Source organism: Macrobrachium nipponense, chromosome 19, assembly GCF_015104395.2.
Source record: "Macrobrachium nipponense isolate FS-2020 chromosome 19, ASM1510439v2, whole genome shotgun sequence".
Taxonomy (NCBI): domain Eukaryota; kingdom Metazoa; phylum Arthropoda; class Malacostraca; order Decapoda; family Palaemonidae; genus Macrobrachium; species Macrobrachium nipponense.
In genome coordinates this window covers 64,781,684-64,796,683 of record NC_061088.1, presented here as the reverse complement: position 1 = coordinate 64,796,683, position 15,000 = coordinate 64,781,684, and the positions used below count along the sequence as shown (strand labels likewise).

General features: G+C 40.0%; 1 protein-coding gene across 5 annotated transcripts in view; it reads right to left on the bottom strand.

Moving 5' to 3' along the window:
* The window catches only part of LOC135217586 (serine/threonine-protein kinase DCLK1-like), a 368,329-nt gene that overhangs the window by 215,790 nt on the left and 137,539 nt on the right, over positions 1–15,000 (bottom strand). Inside the window, exon 1 of one of the 5 annotated variants that reach the window (XM_064253581.1) lies at positions 10,060–10,214. The exons of the other annotated variants lie outside the window; for them this stretch is intronic. The gene's annotated coding sequence lies outside the window, so the exon portion shown is untranslated. Of the gene's footprint in view, positions 1–10,059; positions 10,215–15,000 lie in introns of those variants that run through there. 5 annotated transcript variants of the gene reach the window in all.

Below are 15,000 nucleotides of genomic sequence, written 5' to 3'. Positions count from 1 at the left end.
ACGAACATTTTTCTTATATACATATATATATATATATATATATATATTATATATATATATATATAAATAATTAATATTATATATATACATACATATAGATATAAACACACACACAACACAAACCCGATCGTTTCCTTTCGAACAAGAGCCCGCCTCATCGTACGCTTTACGAACGAATCACATAAGAACCAAGTGGATAGCCAAAGGAACGGCTGTGAAAGTACGGTATCTAATTCTGGCATTCAAGCCTTGAACAGCTGATCAGTGGTTTATGCTTTTTTTGCGTAGTCTGCACCACAACGAAGGGAGGGTGACACATGTATCAGAAATCGAGTCAGGTCAAAAATACACCGACTAAAATTAGAACTTCTGACGTGTGGCGGCGTGGTGAGTGCAACAGAGAGGAAATACGTCAAATTCTTCTTTAAGATTTTAAACAAAGTGAAAAAGAATGCATATCTTTCAAAATGTATAACTCTTAAACACTGCAGGTGTGGACGTGCGTGCGTATGCATGTGCCGGAAGCAAGCGAGCAATGAAAGCTACGGCAAATGTCAAGCAATACTGTGTCGTGTATTTCTTGAGCGAACCAGTGACAACAATACATCCGGCTCTTGGCTGCGGCAGGCGGCAGTGCCTGAGTTGTCACGCTCAGTATAGACGAACTTGTCTCGTTGACAAAGACGAACCGAGGGTTATGAAGACTGCTGCTCCCCGAGGGAAGGACGGGGGGGATTAACAAGTAGTTAAAAAGCTCGTTTCTGCGCCCGGGGACGGGTGTGGCGTACAAGCTGGCATCAGCGAAGCTTCGGGCATCGTAGGTGAGTGAGAGTGGGTGTCTGATGAAGGATGGTGCTTGTGCCGGCATAATTAACGAGTGCAGTGACTGGGATCAGCGGCCTTGCCATGCTACATATGCAAGCGTCTGAGGAAGACGTACAAGGAAGAGAGAAAAAGAGAGACGGGAAGACGACGAGGGGAGAGCGGTGGGGGTGGGGGGGGATTTCCTGGAGAAGACGGGCACGGGGGTCTTTCTGTTCTCGTTATCGGGTGCCGTTGCAGTCTAGCGGGGGAACATGGTTCCCACAGGCTTCTCGACTCCATATTGAAGTTCGAATACTTTGCTCTTACTTCCTCTGAATGAATCGAGTTCTTTGCTCGTTGGCAGACAAAGATGTCTCAGTTTTGACCCAGAAAATGTTTAATTTATTAGTATTATTTTTCATCATTAGTGTCTGGGCAATTGCGCCACAGCATGTTGGAAGCAGAGAGCCTTCCTTCCCCCAGATAATGCTTTGGACCTATCAGAGGGCGATGGTTTTCATACAGAAAGAGTTGCACCATCGCGTGTAATCACCGAACAACGGATGTCACCTGAACATGGTGATTCTTTCCGGAATATGGACTCAAATGAAACTAAGACGCCCTCACAGGTTCTTCAGCAAAATCGCCAGGTCTCCGTTTCAAGTACGATTAGCATTTTCAACCCTTAAGACTTACACTGAAAAAATCTCGGTCACTTGGATAACGAACTCGACGTGCATATATATTTGGACCATTACTGTTCAGTCACTGGCAGTGAATATTAAACAACTCGACGATGTCTTTGCCATCTCAATGAGTGCCTGGTGAATGATCCTACATGACGCCAGAGGCCGCTGGAACCTTAACATCATTAACGAAATTCACTCTTTGGATCATTCACTACGTAACATTCAAGGATATTTGTCGACATTTTATTCAGACTAATCAGATGAATTATTTTTCAAGTATTCTCCATTTGTTAGTAGAATATTGTATGTGCAATGTAAATACAAATAATACCTTACACACACACACACACACACACACTCAATAAATAAATAAATAATTATAAAGTATATATATTCAGGAAGGAGAGAGAAACGATGGCTTTTCGACTAAGTGTGCTTTACTCAGCAGGTCTGCTAACTAAAGGATAATTAGTCGAAAGGCCTTGCAGACCTCCATCGTTTCTCTTTCCTTCGTGGATTTTGTCTTTATTTACATATTCATCACGTTCCATATTTTCGTGATTCAGTTATACATGCATACACACATATATAATATACATACCCACTCTTGTGCATTGCTCAATGGATGATTACATCATCTTAAACCCAATGCCAATGAAACAAAAGAAAAATCCTGTCTCTGGTGAACTGACCCCGTTATTTCAACTCACGAAGAATCGATTAACCCTGGAAGCCAGCCAAGGCATTATCAATCCGCTACAGTTTTATCACCCTAGCTCGCTCTCTCTCTCTCTCTCTCTCTCTCTCTCTCTCTCTCTCTCTCTCTCTCTCTCTACCCTGATTCTGATAACAGGGAGACTAAGAAAAAACAAAATCAAAAATAATATACTTTTAAAAAGCGGAAAAGCTGACAAACTGGCAATTGACCACTTCAGTGAAGAGGATGGATGGAAATGCGGTAAGTTATTTAGGCCCAGAGCCCAGGCATTGGGGCAAAAAGGCCAGTCACCATCGGAGGGAGAGAGAGAGAGAGAGAGAGAGAGAGAGAGAGAGAGAGAGAGAGAGAGAGAGTACAGCAAGAAATACAGCTAAGTATTAAAGCGAAATTATTAATGAAAAAGACATAAGTCCGATACATAAAATTTTAGTATAGATTGTCTTTTAAAAAAACAAAAAGGTCATCAAAATTCTTATCCTTTGTCGATGACTGCCTCAATGAATAGCGACGGAAATTTTGCATTTCAAATCGAGCTAGTAAACGAAAAAACACCGAACTTTAAATCGTAAAAAATGCTCTAAGTCGTCAATCTGCAAATTCGATTGCAAATCCATGTTCCACCCCACAGGCTATCCAATCTATTCGATGGGGATTTCCTAAAAATGCACATCAAGACCTAAGTCGTGCTGCATACAGTGCTCCGTTGCACACAACTTCACGAAGGCACTGGAAATTTTGCATTTCAAATCTGAGGCTACGTAAGTTAAAAAAACAATCAAAAGTAGGTTATGTTAAAGGCAATTCGAGGGATCAAATTCTAGCAGACGGTACCAACCCACTATTGAGTTGAATATAGAATTTAGGTCAAAGGCCAAGCACTGGAACCTGTGAGGTTATTTAGCGCTGAAATGGAAATTAACAGTAAAAGGTTTGAGAGGTGTAACAGGAGGAAAACTTCGCAGACGCACTATGAATCAAGTGTTAGGAGAGGGTGGAAAGTAAGATGAAGAAAGAGAATATGAAAGGAGGTACAGTAAAAGGAAGTGGTTGCAGCTAAGGCCCGAAAGCACGCTGCAAAGAACCTTAAGTAATGCCTACAGTTACCGCATGAGGTCCACTGACGGCACTAACCCCCTACGGGGACCAACCCACTATTGGCCCGTTAACTATTAATGAAATCCACAAATAGAGGAAAAATCAAACCGTAGTTAAATTGCTGGAAAACCATTAATGTCAAGGAAACCTCAATCCGACTGAGTCCCTCAATTAATCACAGTAAATCAAAGTCATCACTATTTCTTGTAAATACGTTATGTTCGTTTCATGAAGCCGTTCATGAGTATCACGTTCCTTTTGAGGCTCACATTCTGCCCAATCAGACGAATATCCTTTCCAAGTCCTTTCAGCCAACTGAAACGTTTGGGTCACTCACCTCGGCACAATCGGAGCCATAAATCCCACAGAATCTCTGACAACTGTTAACGACCCAAGCGTTGGAGGGAAACCTCGGACGGAAAACCTCCGACCAAAGAGACGGACGGCGCTTGGCACCTTGGTCCATAATGTCACAAATCCTCGACTGTAATCGTGAATTTCAGACGGATACTCACTAATCCTGGCTTGTAAATCTATCCGTTGGCAACGCTGCTTCGGCGCAGAGCGGGAGGTGAGTCACCCGCGTGGGGAAACACCTTAATCACGCTCCCTCCCTCCCTCCCGCCCATTGGCGCCCCAAACACCATTACAAAACCCCAATGGCTCATCCCCAACGTGGTCTTCCTCTCCCTCACATGACCCACACACCCCCACCCCACCCTCCTCGCAACAAAGTGAGGAGGGCTCTTTACCTCTTATTCCTCTTCCTCAGCACATGCTTCTCAATATAGCCACGCCTTTTCGACACACCCCAGTACACGAAATATAGCAGATAGGTGGCAGAGGCGAAAGGACATAAATCTACTACAGAGAAACCGCAGGCTAGCAAGTGTTCCCACCACCACAGATGTTCCCACATTCATTCATCCACTTTTACTTCTTCCGCTTCTTCACAGGGTTCATAATCGCTGTCTACCTCTCAGAAAATAAGATCGAAAACAGGAAATCTATATAATGTACTTCTATTAACATTTGGTCATGTATATATGTATATATATATATATATATATATATATATATATATATATATATATATATATATATGTGTGTGTGTGTGTGTGTGTGTGTGTTGTGTGTGTGTGTGTGTAAATAAATTCTTCTGTTAAAACAGGATACGTCTCAAGTATAAAAGGCCCACTAAAAAATTTAAACCAGTGTTTTAATGGACCTTTTATACTTGATATTAACATTATATATATATATATATATATATATATATATATATATATATATATATATATATATATACTAGTATTAATTAATTAATAGACATAAAAATAGATACATTACACTTTGAAACAACAGATACTACCGACACAAGCACTTGTTAACAGTAACAGCCAATAACTAAAACATACTACCTCATGCTTGCATGCGCTTGCTAGAACCGGCAACAGAGCAACCCTGGCTCCAGCTCCCACGCACATAACAACAACAGTTCCTAAAAAGAATACCATATGGAGCCAGTGCAAGTACTTTGGCAGACAGACACAGAGGCCAACACCGACTTCTCCTCAGTCAAGCTCACCAGTGCTTGCGAGTTTCCTCTTCCTGTTATGCTGCTACTGAATAAAGACCAAGATATAAGGAAAGAGCAAAATGAAAGCATAAGAAGTTGCATGAATACGAAATTCAAAGGCAGAGACACGGCACGGGGTCCCTAAGTGATCATGTGGCGCCGTAATGGCATCGTATATTTGACTAAGCAAAAAAGGAGCGAAAGCAAACACGATGACGCTCTGAAAGGGGCGCACCCAGCAATATCTCCCACTGGGGATCGGGCTGTACCTACATAATGTGTCAAACTGCATCCTCTCAATAACGGAAACAGAACGTTTGCAAGGTACAATAAACATGCTAAGTGCAAGGAGGCGGAAGGAATTACAATAATAGTAAATTTATGTCAGTACAGTATAGGAACATTGACGATACACAGCAAAATAGATATACGGACGAATTTTAGTTCCTATTACCACAAACACACACACACACACACACATATATATATATATATATATTATATATATATATATATATATATATATAGTATAGAGAGAGAGAGAGAGAGAGAGAGGAGAGAGAGAGAGAGAGAGAGAGAGAGAGAGAGACTTTTGGGATACATAACAAGCCCTGGGACAACTAAGGCCATTCAGCGCTGAAACGGAAATGGACAGTAAAAATGTTTGACAGGTGTATCGGGAGGAAAATCTCGAAGTTGCACTATAAATTAATTATGAGGGAGTAGACAGTAAGATGGAAGACAAAGAATATGAAAGGAGGTACAGTAAGAGGAATGAAATTGGGTTGCAGCTAAGGGCGGAAGGGATGCTGCAGAGAACCGTAAGTAATGCCTACGTACATTGCACCGCATGAGGCGCACTGATGACACTACCCACTTGAGAGAGAGAGAGAGAGAGAGAGAGAGAGAGATGGGAATCTGTTAACATGCCTTTACATAATCCCCTTTCAGACACACTCCGCTAAAAAGTGGCATGGACAAAAATTTACTGTAAACATTGTCCTAACGGAAACTCCCTTAATATATCAGCCATAAGTCTAAGCAAAATAACAAGAAAATAAATGACGTCAAATTTTTCTCATAGACAAAATATCCCCGCCCTGGACCAAGTTCCCAACCAATACCAAATATCTGTGCCAGAATATACACCACGCTTTGTTAAAAGCCCAAGAGGAGTCCATTCTTGTAATAACAGACCCTCGAGAATATATAGGAGAGAGAGAGAGAGAGAGAGAGAGAGAGAGAGAGAGAGAGAGAGACCCTTCCCAAATATGTGAAAAACTACAAGCATTTCTCCCGCTGAGCACAGAGGCCTTACAGGAACCCGTCCTGTCCCCATACACACACATTCCTAGATGCTTCCTCAATCTCCCTCTCTCCTTTAGGCCTATACTTCCAAGCGCCTTCTTTGCTTTCTTTAGGCCTACGCTAACCCCTAACCAGCCACGTCTTCCCCTGAATCGATTCCTATACAGTATGTGATTTTTATCCTTATATATTTCTTTCTCGTTCGATCACGACACGCAAACCCTGAAAAGCCCATGATCAATATCAATGCAATGAGTAGGTGTTCATTTCCATAATGTTTCACAACAAAATCCAACAGACGGACACAAAAATGCGGGTCTTGGTTATATAAACACCACGGCTCATAATACCCGAGTCAGTTACCCTCCGCATGCACCGGCAGTGCCAACTGTTACAGAAACGCCATCATATCAACGTACAGCCCCGGAAGAATAACAATGACTAGGTCATTCCGACAGCTTTCTGATGCAGACCAACACTAACACATGTCGAGAACCTTATGAACGAGATAGGAAGTGAATGCCACTTAGCAGGTGTGACGGGAAGGGGAGAGAGACAAGAGGAATGGTGAGAGATACAGGAGGGGGAGGGGAAGAGGAGGAGGAGGAGGAGGAGTTGGTTAGAGCAACTTAATCTCTTTATTAATAAATAAAAATTAAAAATTAAAACGTGCTGACCAGATGCTCCAAGCATTTTCTCGCTGCAACTTCTTAAGTCTGAGGATGGTTTATTCCTTCGTTAGAACAGCGGCCCCACACACTACCTTACGTAACTAAACAGAATGAAAAAGTAATAAATATGAAAACTGTCCCAATCATCCCCGTCCCCAACCAAACCGGTCTCTTTCCTATAAATATAATTTCAGATAGTGCTCTCTGTTACCGTTGGGCCAGGAGCATCCTCTCCGTTTTTATACAGGAACATGAGTGAAGTTAAAATAATTTTATTTTTCTCCTTTCACTTTTCAATTGTTGAATTTCCCCAAAACTTTCGTGTTTCCTCAAAAGCACGATTGTTCTGCAAGAAAAGTAAATATACTGACAACAAATCGTATATGACTACACTCCCTCAAAGAATTGACTTTCACCTAACCACACAATATACAAAACATCGAAATCGTTAAAGGAAAGGGAAAAACTACGTTAGACAGGATAATAAGCGTCTGCACCGATTTTTGATAAAATCATTACTGCTCCCAATGACCTCCCATCATTTTAACAAGGGAGGAGAAATACTTATTCAGAGGATACACCCAACATCACCCATCACCTTTAATGACAATCATTTATACTCCCAGTCTAACAATATATATATATATATAATATATATATATATATGATATTATATATATATATATATATATATATATATATATATTATGTGTGTGTGTGTACATAACAAATAAAAAGTTCTTCTCGGTCAGCTGTCAGAGTCCAGGGAATAGCAATATACCTCTGAAACCATGCACATAATTACGCAAATAAGCTTCGCCTTCACGAACACTTTGTACTAATAGGAGTTGCAGATCACAGATGGATTCTCCCATCAATTATTGGTTCTATTTTTTTTTCTTTTTTTTAGATCCTGGACGGCAACGAGTAGGGTTAACCTCTAGCCCTGGTGGCCATGGCTCATCACCGAAATAGGGTCAACAGCCTTAAAATACCAAGCATAAGCACAAAGCATTGGGTTATTTTACAAATCACACAAAATGAACTCCTTGCCAAGTTGATTCCCCTAAAGTAACCAAACAAACACGCGCCCACATACATAAGAACAAACTTGTGAACGAGAGCATACTGAAGTGTTCCGCCTAATATGATCAGTTACCTTCCATCACACTACTCCAACGTATAAAGTCATAAGGAAAGAAAAAAATAAAGACCAAATGGCTACGTATCCCTTTCTCTTAACACCTGCACCTGATGCTTGCTTATCTCAGCCCATCTGCCTACATTCTCTTCGTTCCCATAATGATCAAAGTTCCACAGTACACAGACACACGAACCAGTAGATACAAAATCGCACAAAATAACGAACTGCCTCTGATATTTGAGAAAATCAGCTTTGGTTCATAAACCCTCACTCACAAGAAGGCGGGTCCCAAGAAGTCCTTGCCTACCCTTGGCGAGTTCATTGAACAACTGCTTTTCTCTCTTGCCAGAAACACTGTCGCCTCGCTTAATAAGCGGTCGATGACGTATCAAGCTACACTATCATCATTCTCCACCCTTTAAAACGTCGGTGTACCCCAATGTTGAGTGTTACTCGGTTTAGGTCACCCGAGACTCTTATTGTTGGCTTCTGTATCAATGAAAGTTAATACGCTCAAAGAGACTAAGCAACTTCCATAACGATAGTAGTAATGCGCTAGAGCTTCTTTGCAAACACCAATAACGTGCTAAAACCTATTCTAAGATCCTGACAATAACAACTGCAATATACCAAAGTCTCTTCCTCGATCATAACATCAAAACACCAACAAGTGTTTTAAACTATAATCTGTTCCCCGTCGTCCTTTAAGAACAGTATCTAAGCACCACGTCTGTGGAACAGAACGCGACAGTTTCCAAGTTTGACTTCCCTGATGTTTGGAGACGACAGGTGACGAACACCACCACAGCTTTCCATGTGAAGGGCGTCCTCAGTTATAGCGGCGTCTCTCTTGATCGATAACCTTACGCTATTATATAAGGCATAGATGCAGAAACGTGGCCCGGATTTTTTTTTTTTTTTTTTTTTTTTTTTTTTTTTTTTTTTTTAGCTGATAGGTAAGATGGGTGAATGAAGAGTGAGGGCAGTTAGCTAGCTAACCGTGGTAGGGAATAGTTTGGAAAGTGAAGTATTAGTAAGAGTAATGTAAAGGCTCAAATCGGGACTCTTGAAAGGCACAATGCTTTTCAAGCGGCGCGGCTGCACAATCATGCACAGAGCATCCTTTACGTGCTTAAATTATTTTTTTTTCTTTAACTGTACTCACAGGTGTTCTATGGGCAACTGGCTATGCTATCACAAGGGCATTCTAATCTCACAACGACGACCTAACATGTACCACAAGAGTACATATCGACCAATGACTCACTAAATCAACCATTATTACTAAGCAACAACAGTTTTGCTTCAATTCATTCTAGAGCGATAACGTTACATTAGTTCACGTTGATCGGAGTCAACGAATCATCTTATGAAATAACGCTTTCTCCCTTTTGTCTTTACACTAAAATGCAGGCGAGGTTTGGTTTTCAAAAAGTAAAGCTCTGTCACAGGACTTCACTGCTTCACTAAAGGGAAGGTAATTGTACCCTGGGAACCAAGAGAAATCTCGAGAATTACACATGCACAACAATGACATGATCGAGACCCAGATTCTCCTTCTCTGAGAGAGAGAGAGAGAGAGAGAGAGAGAGAGAGAGAGAGAGAGAGCACCAATAATCTCTTCAAAGCGACCTATCGTTCCTAAGGACCTTGATCACAGCTCTTGTCATCTCGCCAAGAATGATTCTTCAGTGATTCATACCGTCCCTCTTGTTACTGATAAAACCGACCTCCAATTTGAACCTCTGAATTGATATCCAAGTTAGACGCTGGCAGACAGCGAATGTGTAACAGTCCCACTGACTGACAACGAAATCACGTACAGATTGAGTCTCGCCTTGCCACAATAGGATAATTTTTCGAAAAGAGAAGCTCGAGTGCTAAACGAGGGCTACACATTTAAAACGCGAGTTGGTTCCGTTTTAGCAACTGTCCCCTCCCTCCCCCCCACAAACAACTGCTAAAAGTTTGTATTAAGAAAAGACAGAGCATTATAATAGTGACCTAGTAAGCACTGCTTATTAGATGTTGGCGAGACAGAAGTAACTTACCGTCAAAACACGCCAGAGACACGAAAATATCTAAAATGCTGAGAAGAGTTCAAAATATTCAGATATTACAACACCACAGAGCCGCGCGGATTCCACCCTTCACCACAGCCAAGACCACACTGAGTCTAGTCAATGTGCGAGAGCGACACAGAGCGTGTGCAAGTGAGATGTGAGAGTGACTCAGTCAGTAAGGCAGTGTGCGATTGGCTACCACAGGTCCCGAGGAGACTCCCTTTCGCTGTTGCCTTTGGGGCTGGCTGGCTGGCATCCGTGACAGCGAGACGAGTCCCTTGCGACTTGAGACAGATAGATCGAAGAAGCTGTACGGTAGACATACGGTATATGAACTGGAAGGTAAACTTAAAACGAAAGACTGCATTTGATATTCTACACGAGTACATATCATGAGTAGGCATAAACAAATTTATGCAAATTACCCATATTGTCAAGGTTCGAGACGGCAAATCTCACATCGTTCTGAAAGAAGAAAAGAAGAAAATGAATCGAAGGGGAATATTCCAGACAGGACGAAAAAACCTATTAACGAAGCTCGATTACAAGACTATAAAAGCAAAAGTCGATACAAAATTAGAAAGAACTACACATCCTGACTGGATGCGGGACCAAAACAAGAATAAAAGATGGTCCAACGATGCTTTCATTCACCAAATAAGAATTACCTGGAAAATCTCAGCCAGCTACCGAACTAAAATTAAATCTCTATAGACCTTAATGGAGACGTTAAGAGCCGTCCCGAAGTTCTGAAAAAATTAATTTTGTGGGCTATACTAAGAGAAGGGCCAAACGTGGAATTCACTGTCCTTAGACTATCTTTGATTCTAAAAAAAATAAATATGCCTATCGTATTTCAGCGAGTGGGCGTACATACATTCATTCTGAAATGTTCATCACGTAAGCACATTTGCATATCAGAGAATACATAATAATACCTACATATATTGTACCTCCAGACCCAAGCAGTTACTGAAGTTTTATCAAAGACATACTGCTACTGCTGGACCATTAAAATTTCAAAGGCTGGGCACAATAGTTACTAGCCTTAAAAGCAGTTTTCCTCTCGAAGTTTTCTTTGAAAGTTTTCAGTGTATACCTTCCGGTGCTCGCCCCCTTCAAATTTCTCTCTCTCTCTCTCTCTCTCTCTCTCTCTCTCTCTCTCTCTCTCTCTCTCTCTCTGTACGGTGGTAGCAATCTTACATCGCAAAGACATGGGTGTTCCTTAAATCCTAGTATGCAGTCGTTGCCCTAACCAATGAAATCAGATACTTTCTATCCATTTTCGGTAAGATGCTAAGAAACCGCAGATCCTCATCAGGCCTATTAACCCTGTGAACACTGAATCATACACTAGGAAGGTGTTTCATATTCTTTTGTAGTGATGAACACCAAACGCTATAAGGAAAAACAGCGGGTATAAACACCATCTCGTAAAGACAAAAAACAAAAAAATATAAATAAAAAACCTTGTAAAAAAAATTAAATTCCAGTGCCCAAAATCTTCATTTGTTTCACCGTCTACGACCAAGACTAGTTTTGTTTCCTTCGCTTACGATTCAACGTTCTTTCGCTCTTTAATGAAACTGTCATCGCCTGAGCTTTAAAGGGACAGGTCTGCTGACTTTCCTGCACAACACTGAAAGGTTCAGACAGAATGACTTACCTTACGCCCTGACAGTCCTCTCTTGTCTTTGCGTAATACGTAAATGTCGCTCCTCCTCTCTCTCTCTCTCTCTCTCTCTCTCTCTCTCTCTCTCTCTCTATCCATACACATTATATATATATATATATATATATATTATATTATATATATAGATATTATATATAATATATATATACACATACATACAGATACATGTGTTACATATTTATATAATGTCTATGGATGAATGATTCATACAATTGCCAGTGGAGCAAACCAACGTCTTTTGAAGGACGCTGACCAGCAATCAAGGAAGCAACTTTCTCGTAAAATATTAAAAGATTTCACATCGCAAAATTTTTAATACATCTATTGAAGACTTTTTTTTTTTAAATCCCCTAATTAGTTTACGACTTTCATGTGTATATACACACCATAAACAGATATGATAATAAGACAAAGTACAGAAAACTCTACTTGGATTTATTTTAAATTTGTAAGGCCACAGTTGATAGAAGAGGTAGCAAACTCTCTCTCTCTCTCTCTCTCTCTCTCTCTCTCTCTCTCTCTCTCTCTCTCTCTCTCTCTCTCTCTCCATCCACACACACACACAAACAAACACATCAACAGTACAAAACACATCGTTCTGAAAGAAGAAAATACGAAACCGAATAGAAGGGAAGTGTTCCAGACAGGACGAAAACACTATTAAACCAAACCCGATTACAAAACTAAAAGCAAAATTAGCTCCAAAATTATAAAGAACTACACATCCTGACTTGATGTGGATGAAAACAAGAATTAAAGACAGTCCAATGACATTGCCATCATGCTTCCACTCACCAAAGAGAAATGACCAGGAAAATGTCAGCCAGCTACCGAACTAAAATTCAATCTTCCACCAAACTCACTGTTGTGACCACAGCGCATTAGGTTGAATTAATCATTCAAATGCAGCATCCACGCATATGTGCTTTACGATTAATTGATTTAGCACTAAAATGGTCTCACACAACTTCAATGTTTATCTCAAGGTCCAAGTGTTTGAACCAGAATAACCATATATTAAATACGTATGCCATCTCGTTAATAACGAATAATACTCATAATTATGTCAATGTTTTTATTATAAAAAATACAAACAAGTTCAGTTACTTGTAGCTTTGATCACAAGGGTCCCGCTTAAACATACACTTCAAAATAAACCAGAAATCCATGATGAATCTACAAAACAGCTGTTTAAAATCCACATAAATTCCAAAATAATAATTTAAAAAATCATACGGACAAAATATTAGACAATCAATGATGATTTTTTTCTTTTTTTAGCGAGTTCTCACAGAACTTCCTCGCACCCACTATCCACGCAAACAATTTGTATTCAGTTTGAATACACCTTCATTATATACTCAGTTACTCTATAAGGCACAATTCTGTCCGACATTTGACGTTTTTTCCAGCGAAATCTGCCTTCGTGACAGATATTTCCTACGGCTAAGAGCAATGCGAACGACTGGGGCGACGCATATGTTGCAGGTGTTGAAGCTGAACAGTTGTTTCAAGGCTGGTCGTGTGTGTCGCTCTCTCCCTGACTCCTCTGAAAGGGCTATTTACCTCCCACACCTTGGCGAACGACGTTGCTGAAGCCGCCCACTGGGGTCACTTGCCTTCCAGGTCGCGACGGTGGGCTATGTGCACAGGATTTGAAAACGTTATCGGCAACGGTCTGCCTCGCAAATGGTCGCCTTTTCCGTTGATGGCGGTTGAAATATGGAGTATATTCAGCCAAAGAGAGTTCCTTCCTGCTGATGGATATTAAAATACGCATTTCCCTCGTATTAATAATAAGAATATGTTAGTGAGGAAATGATTAATGATATAATGATTATTCATGTTCTAATAACTGAGAAGATAAACAAGGTTACAAGCGCGCTGAGATTCTTCTTAACACCGCTGATAGCAGAGGAATAAACTCAACTAAAAGTCACCGAACAGCTAGCAGTTTCCTTTGTAACAAACCCTATTTTATTTGAAGTTTGTGCTGAAAACACACACGAGGGATAAAATTTGATTCTGTGTTCAAACGAAAGGTGAGAAAAACAAAGTGCGACAAACTAAGCGAATCTCCAGGCGGAAAAAAAGCAACATCAAAAGTTAAAATTGCTTTCGAGGACAATAGCCAAAGTTGTATCTACATAAAGGGCAAATGAAATAAAAACTGACTTTAATATGGAAAGGATCACAGTAATAGGAGGCTACTTATAAAACTTATCAAGACATTTCAAAGCTTGAAGGGTTCTGTTGTTCCTAATTTTGGGAAAATTACTAGAACCAAAACCCAAATTCATACCAGAGAATAATCCTGCAATGTGCCAAACGGTGTCATTCAATATAACGTTCCTTACGCGCAATATTTGTTGATACAAAGAAAATAATCTCAACAATAATCTAAAACTATGTCTAGTGTTACAGAATCTCATTTTGTTGATCACGCGATTGTAACCCCTACTTGTACATATACCAAATTCTAGTAAAAAAAAAAAAAAAAAAAAAAAAAAAAAAAAAAAAAAATCTGACGGCCTAAAAGGATAGAGTTAATTTTTATAATTTATGCTGAGGTGCACAACTCAAAGCTAGTGTTTCCAATTACTTCAAATTTGCTTGAATCTTGTACTGAAGTCAAGTGTCAAATTCTGGTGGAGATTTTACATATACATGTATGTATGTTATGATGTATGTAGTATGTATGTATGTCTGTATATAGTATATATATATATTATATATATAATATATATATATATATATATATATATTATATATATTATATATATATCGCCTGGCGGCAGGCACCATAGGCCGGCATTGTTTTGAACCGTTACCTTTCATTGTAGAAGAACATAATACTTTTCTCTACAACTAATAGTAAAAGGTTAGCAAGACCGGCGGGATACTGGGATCAAAACAGAACCCGTTTAAAACACAAACCCCCAATATCATCGTTGTTTTTCATCGTAGAGGAAAGGTAAAGGCATATTATATCCTCTTGAAAAGGTCTATCAGAGTATTGCTTTCTTTTTTGTCTCTCTACGAATAATGCTAAAGAAATTAGAATGGCCGGATATTGGGATCAAAACGGCACCCTGATAAAAACCAACCCGTATAAAATCTACATATAGTGCCAGACTTTGGTTCAATTCAGTCCAGTAGTTTCGCCGTTCCTATAACGAACATATACACACACACACACACGTAGTCCTACCGTCAGCATTATATATATATATATA